Source organism: Garra rufa, chromosome 11, assembly GCF_049309525.1.
Source record: "Garra rufa chromosome 11, GarRuf1.0, whole genome shotgun sequence".
NCBI lineage: Eukaryota > Metazoa > Chordata > Actinopteri > Cypriniformes > Cyprinidae > Garra > Garra rufa.
In genome coordinates, this window is record NC_133371.1 from 17,754,101 (window position 1) to 17,761,782 (window position 7,682).

General features: G+C 32.3%; 1 long non-coding RNA gene across 1 annotated transcript; it reads right to left on the minus strand.

Annotated features, from left to right (window-relative positions):
- Positions 1-521: 521 nt before the first annotated feature.
- LOC141345148 (uncharacterized) lies at positions 522-7,381 on the minus strand. The gene is made up of 5 exons (XR_012356954.1): positions 6,887-7,381; positions 5,960-6,090; positions 5,322-5,457; positions 4,085-4,166; positions 522-652 (listed from the first exon to the last, which is right to left on the minus strand). It is a non-coding gene; the product is annotated as an uncharacterized lncRNA (long non-coding RNA).
- Positions 7,382-7,682: the final 301 nt, after the last annotated feature.

Consider the following 7,682-nt stretch of genomic DNA (forward strand, 5'->3'; position numbering starts at 1 on the left):
TATGAACCTTTTTTTTAACATTCCAAGAACGTTAAAATGTCCATTTTGCTTAATGTTACTAAAACGTTATTTTATGGTTAGCATAACATTCCTACAACGTTCTTGCAACCTAAATTTCATTAAAAATATAACATTCTATGAACATTTATTTGAAACATTCCAGGAAAGTTAAAATGTCCAGTTTGCTTAACATTACTAGAACGTTATTTTACTGTTAGCATAACATTCCTACATTACTTCAACCTACATTTTATTAAAAATACAAAGTTCTAAAAACAATTATTTGGAACTTCACAAAGTACAGTTTAATAAAATGTTATTTTAAGATTAGCAGTGTTGCAACATCATCTTTCAACATCATTATTAGAACACTCCAGATACAAGCACATTGCATGCATTTCAGGTATTTAAATTATTAAAGATGCACACTTTCAAAATAACTCATTAACAGATTGAACAGATCAGTGAAAATTGCAGATCATGTGAAAAAAAAATTACATTTAGTTTAATATTCATGACAAGGACAACTTCACAGGTAAATGTAAACTATCATATTAACATTTAATCAGTGAGAACTTCTGAATTGTGTGTGGGTTCTGAAAAACTAGTACTGCAGGAACTGTGGTCCATGGCCTGTCTCTTCACACTCTATCTGTAAAGTAAACAGATTGGCTGATGTTACAAACTGTGTTATTACAAAATGCTTATGAAGTAATTAGTGTGGCTATGCAAAACAATTTATTAGGATCTGTGCTGCAAGTTCTACAAAAATTAAATCACTCAAAAGTCAAAACCAGTTTACAAAAAAAGTTATACAATAGGATGGTTCCTATTGTAAAAGAGTACACCCCAAAATGAAAACTCAGAAAATAAGGTAAATGCTGTAGATGCCAAACTCATTTGAGTTTATACTCATTTGACTTGGCATACACTACTTTTTAAAACAGCAGCATTAACCCTCTGGGGACTGAGGGTGTTTTTGGGCCCTGAAGAAGTTTTGACATGCCCTGACATTTGTGCTTTTTTCAGTATCTTAAAAACATATGAATGGCCCAAATCTGATTATATTGTAATCAGCACAATTTGGGCTACAATAATATGTAAGCAACATGAATGTACATGTTTGTGTTTTTGAGAAAACAACGTTTATGCGTGCTTAGTGAAAAACAAAATTTTTGAAGTCACTGAAATAAAGTCATGAAACACATACAGAATATTTGTTTACAAGACTTTGAGAACTGGATGTGTTAGGCTAGAGTTTTTTCTATCAAATGATGTGAAAATCATCTCGTTCACTTGTTTACACAAAACAGTATTGATTTAAATTTTTGAAGACACTTTTTGTTTAGAATGGCTGTATGCGAAGAAGGCGTGAATGATCATGAATAATGCTGTGATTCACACCTGAGAAGACAAAGACCTGCATAATGAGCCGCATAATTAGTTATTCAGTCAGATGACTGAGAGGAACAAAGGAATGAATGAAGGAGGAATATAAGGACAAAATATGTTTGTAGCTTATTTTGAATAGATTTATTTATCAAGAAAAATAACTTGAGATTCACTTGTGAACTTCTTTAACATCTGAAGATGGTACAGTGCTCTCAGGAAAACAGTTTGAGGAGACTCAAGTAAATGTCAGCAGGATTCATGTGTTGAGCAGGTTTCCAATCACTAAAAACAACAAAACAAAACATCTGTGAGCATGTTAATATCAGCAGCATCATACTATTTATTTATATATATATTATGATTTTGTAGTCATAGACCCACGCATTTTGTACAAATGTAAAAAGGACATTTTATATCTGAGAAACTAATAAAAATTGTTTATCGTGTTAAACATCCATTCGAGAACATAGTATTAATACATATTGTCAAAACATACACAGTGTAAACCCTCATATTACATCCTACTGTTGTAAGATACATTAATAACTAAATAAATAATTATGATCTTATAGTCAAACATAAGCATGCTTTGTGTGTATTATAGAATACAAAGAAACTAGGCTATATTATAACTGTTAAGCTTAAATGTGAACACTATAACCTTTATATTGCATCATTCTTTATTGAACAGACTATTAAAAACATACTGGCATCGTGAGTCATTTAGATGCAGTGAAATGAAACGTACTTTATAATGTTTCACTTGCTGTAGTCAGGAATTATAGTTGGCAAAAAGTCTTAACTGGTAAAATGTTTGCACATTCTGTCACAGTAATAACTAACAAGTAGGCTAATAAGAGAAAAAAAAAACTTACTCATGTCTTCTGAAGTACGTTTTATTCCTGACAGAGTCTTCTTCCAGAAATGACTAACTTGAACGAAGTTTCTCCTTTGTTTACCGTGATGTGGGCGTCTACTTTTGGCGCGGCGCCCTCACGTGGACGATTTGAATATGAATAGCGAACAACTCATGGGCGTGATCTAATTATAAAATAATGAAGCAGACCGGAGAGACTGGACATCGTGTTGGTTTCATATTGATTATTTTATCACAGGATATTTGTTTTCGGTAAAACTTACTTCGTTTAAAAGTATACATATCAAGCTTTGTCTAGACATATTGCTCATGTCTCTGTGTTGTATATTGGCTGAGTTATAGTATATTTTACTGACGCGTTTCTGAATGAAGATCACGGAGATCAACGCGGCAGACAGCACACCCTTTTTGTTTTCTTTATTTTGCAAAATCACAATGTTTTTTGATTTTGTGAGTATATACAAATAAAAGTAGACCCTTTACAGATTCGATTGATGTACTGCTTTTATCTGTACAATCAGAAATGACAAAGTAATTAAAGTTCCTTTTGGGAAACTGCCTCAAAACGCCCCAGGGCGTTTTTCGTCCCCAGGGGGTTAAGAAAAACATCTTCTGAAGCATCATGAAATTATATATATAAAAAAAATAAGCATTCAAATAATACATTTTCATCACATCATTTTTAAAAACTATATTTAAGTCATCTTAAATCAGGGGTGGGGAATGCTGGAGGGCCACTCACCTGCAGAGTTTAGCTCCAATCCTAATCAAACACACTTAAAAAAGCTAATCAAGGTCTTCAGAATTACTAGGGCTACAGTCAGGTGAGGTGTGTTTTTTTTCTCTCTAAGTTTGGAGATAAACTCTGCAGGAGTGTGGCCCTCCAGGATCAACGTTCCCCATCCCTAACTTAAACTAACAATTTATTCATCTTGATTTGTATACACATGTACACGACTGAAATATAGTCATAATAGGGTAGTTAAGTCAAATGCAGTTTCCATTTTACACCAATCTTAAACAGGAAAAAACACTCAAAATATTAACTTTTAGAAGTTATTAATAAAGTTAACAAATAACCAATGTTGCCTTGTAACATGTAATTGGCTGATAAACTATCACATGACCTCAATCAGGGTAGCAAATTCAGAGATAAAACATTTGAAAATGAAAAAAAGAAAAAAAAATGCTACATGGATTAATTTATTTATTATTTTTATTTTTTTATCTCCAGGGTCAAAAAGAAAAGAGGAAAAAAAGGAAGGGGAAGTTATTCATAAGTTGTTAGGTTATCCTTTAAATTGTACCAGTATTCTGAAACAAGACATAACAGATAATATAAGTAGCTATAAAACTACAATACAAAGTTATTTACACAATTACAAATGAAAACACATTATAAATGGCATTTATTATAAATGACAAATAATTATCTAGCCAAAATGAATTTACTTAAAACAAGTGAAACATACATCTCTCATTGAGCACAAATACATATGTTTTAATATTTGCGATGTAACACTAGTTTGCTAAACTATTATTTATTATGTAGGCAAGGCTTTATAGTTCACTCATGTTCCAGTATTATTGTAAAACATTATCTTTCACATGCACAAAAATGTATTGGCAAATGCAGTGAGTCGGTGCTCACACGTACAGACATAGATTGTACAACTGTCCGTTAAAATGAAACAATGCCTGAAAGTATCAAGTATACCTAATAAGACCTTAATGATAATGTGTTATTTAAACAAATCATTTTGTGTTGAACCATTTATATTATTAGTTGTGTCATGATTCTGGGGTGTGACTCACCCTTGACTCACGATGGGGAGCATACTTCAAGGTGTCTGCAATGAACTCTTCTAACACCTTAACTGGCACTTTTGGCAAGCCTCTAAAAAAGGACGTTTGGCATAATTTAAGAAACATGTAAGTAACAAGTATTTTCTTTTAAAAGTGACATTTCTTAATGAAGTCGTGGTTTAGTAAAAACTTCACAAATTTGCGGAAAAATTATGTGGACCTCAAAGAAAAATATCTATTTCATGACCCCCTTTCTATGAAGCCCCTATTTATAATACATTATAAGGGTATTTATAAGGCATTTATAATGAATGCATAACGCATTGTAAAAAAAAAAAAACACCTTATAATATGTTATATCATCTCATGAATAATCAAAAACAATTGTAATACATTATAATATTTGAGTATTTGAGGTTATAACTTTTACGATTATGATTATTTATAACACACAATGGACATCATATTAAATCTACTTAATTTATAATGGACTATATCATATTACATTTATTTTTTACATTATATTACATTTTATTTTGATGGTCCCCTTAGTCTTATTAACTATAAGCTGAAACTTTCCAACTGCATGTCAACTAACAATTAGAGTATTAGTAGACTTAGGCTAAGGTTGGGCTATAGGTAGAAGGTTCACGTACTTGCAAAGTTACTTATAATATAATAGTTTACCTTTTGGAGAAACATTAAAATACAGTGTTAGCATATATTTAGTATACTACTAATAATGATTACTGCTAGCGGACATGGAGTTGCAGAGTTACTTATCAAAAGCTGTCTAAAAGGTACCATCAAAATAATCAAACTGATAATACAAATGTGTCATCACACATTCATCTGATCTGATGCCTGATCTTAGGGTTTTTTGGGAAATATTATTATAATTACTTATAAGTGGTCTTTGTATGCTTTAAGTAAAGTGAAATGAGTAACATGGCAAGATATGAGACTTATAATACATTATAACTATGAGCAGGTAATCATACTCTTAAAAGCTATAACCACAAATAAGTAAAAATTATAATCTTATGAATACTCATGAGATGATATAACATTATAAGGTTTTTTAAAATGCATTATGCATTCATTATAATGCCTTAAGAATAACATTATAATTTGTTATAAATACGGGCTTCGTTGAAATACCGAAATATTTCTTAAAACAAGAGGTGATGCTTGGTCTGAGTAATGTCTTTGTGTTAATTCTGTCAGTTAGAAATGTAATACTTACGAATGATCACGCCGCAATGTCCAGCTCTTCCCCCGTTCCTTCCTTTAATGCGGTACTGACACTGTTCCAACTGTTCGCAACACCATCCGGATGGCATCTCAGGTGCTTTGCCTCCAAGGAGGCTTAGGTGATAAACCTACAAAAATATAATATAATGTATATACAGTGGTGGCCAAATTATTAGAACACAAGTATTTTCAGCAGATAATTGATTTTAATTTGGTTTTAAGTCAGTAATTTCTATTTTTTGCTGTAGTGTGTCCGTTGGAAATATCGGTTTACATTAGTAATTGTAATATTCCAGTGAGTCTGACAAAAGTCAGTGCTCCATACAAAGATCTGATCTCATCATCATTGGGTCTGTCTGACTGACAAAAAGAAACAAAACAAACTGAGACAGACTAAATCCAGAACTGGATTCTGAAGAATCCTACCTGCAAAGCTACCTGGAAAACTAGACAAGTGCACCTAGGGCAAAAGCTGCTTTAAAATCAAAGGATAGTCACACCAAATGTTGATTAAATTTAGTTAATAGAAGTTCATTGATAAAGAAGATCTATTTATGACATTATTTTTGACAGCATCCTCATTTTACAACATTTTCACACAAGTGTCTAAAACTTTTAACAGTACTGTACCTTTGCAGATAGGTCTCTTGAAGCATCTTAAAGACTTTGCCGCAGATCTTCTGGATTTAATCTGTCTCCGTTCGTTCTGTTTCTTCATGTCATTCCAGACAAACTGGATGATGATGAGATCAGATCTGTGTCTGTGGAGCAAACAAAAATCTCATTGGACTTTTACAATTAATGGAAAATTAATGTTTGGAAATGTAAACTGATATTTCAAGCTGACACAGATAGAAATAACTGATTTAAAACCATCATTTGGTTTCATCTGGTTACAACTATTCTAGTAATGTTGGCCACCACTTTATAATGTATAGCAGTTATAACACAAGATTGTTGTACAATAACAGATGAGCGACAGCTTTAGTGATTATAAAGGAAGTGTTCTCACTGTCTAGGCTATAAGAATTTGAATAAATGCATTCATAGATTCGCTCTCAAAATTACAGTGATTGACATAACCATAACAATTAACAAAATTTAGACACACAAAAGAAATACATTTAAATGGAAAAAACGTTTACATATGTAATTTTAATCATCAAAGATGAGTTTCAAGTAATAGAATTGGTGACTGCAAGGAAACTAACATTTAGACAGAAGCAGGATTATTATGCTGCTGTCACTAAAACCTAAAGCACAGATAACTGACAAACTTTGGTTTTCAACAACTGTTTAGGTAAGACAAACCTGACTTAATTTACATGATTACACTATTAATGAGCCTTTTAATACAATTTTGAGTGTATTTAAATGGAATAACTGAACCACAAAAGAGATAACATTTTGGTTGCACGTTTTAAGGCCTGTGTCGTTCACTAAGACCTTTATTAAAAATTATTAGATTGAATAAGTATGCCTATTTTTAGCATCATGCAAGTCCTGCTCCTAATTATATTAAGGCATGCATATATTTTCAAAATGAACTGAACTTACCGGTAACCGACCAAACTCCCGCAAAGGACCCTCTCAGGAAAGCAGTGTCCACAACCAGTTTAATGTTAGGACGACACTACTGGGCGGGAACATTAGAAATCAATTGGAACATACAAAATTATAATTTGCAAGATTAAAAATGTCTTAAAATTAATTAAAATATATTTTTTACCTCAAAACAATCCCTCAGTATTACACCAATTTATTGTCAATACTATAGTAATACTATAATACTAAAAAAATTGGTCAGATATACATTATATGGTGACTAAATATGCTATTTTAAATAATGGTAATTAAACAAAGCTAACACTTAACATTAAATACGAAAATAAATCACTGGCACTTACCGTTTCTTGTGATGTGTGTGTTCAAAGTTGTTTTGTGCGTCCGTGAATGACGACGATCAAATGCTGACTTTCATCACAATTTAAATACACACAATAAATCGACTATGTTGCACAGACACAGACATCATTCAAGAATCACCCCATAACTGATTGAAGTCATTGAACCGCGAATGAATGACCCTCACAAAATGGCGACCAGCTAAAGACTTGTTTCATGCTCATCACGCGTGTCCGTAAAGACGAATTAGTCCCGCCTTCTAAATGAATGAGCCAGTCGTTAATTAGGAAACTCATCACGTCACTGCAGCGGCCGTTAGAAGCTCCGGTTCCTATAGAAACAGGCAGTGTTTGAAAGCTCGTGCTCATGACTGCGCATGTGTATATTGGATAGTCTAGCATTAAAAAGATTTTTAAAATCTGAAAAGGGAGGAGCATGCGTGAGCTGT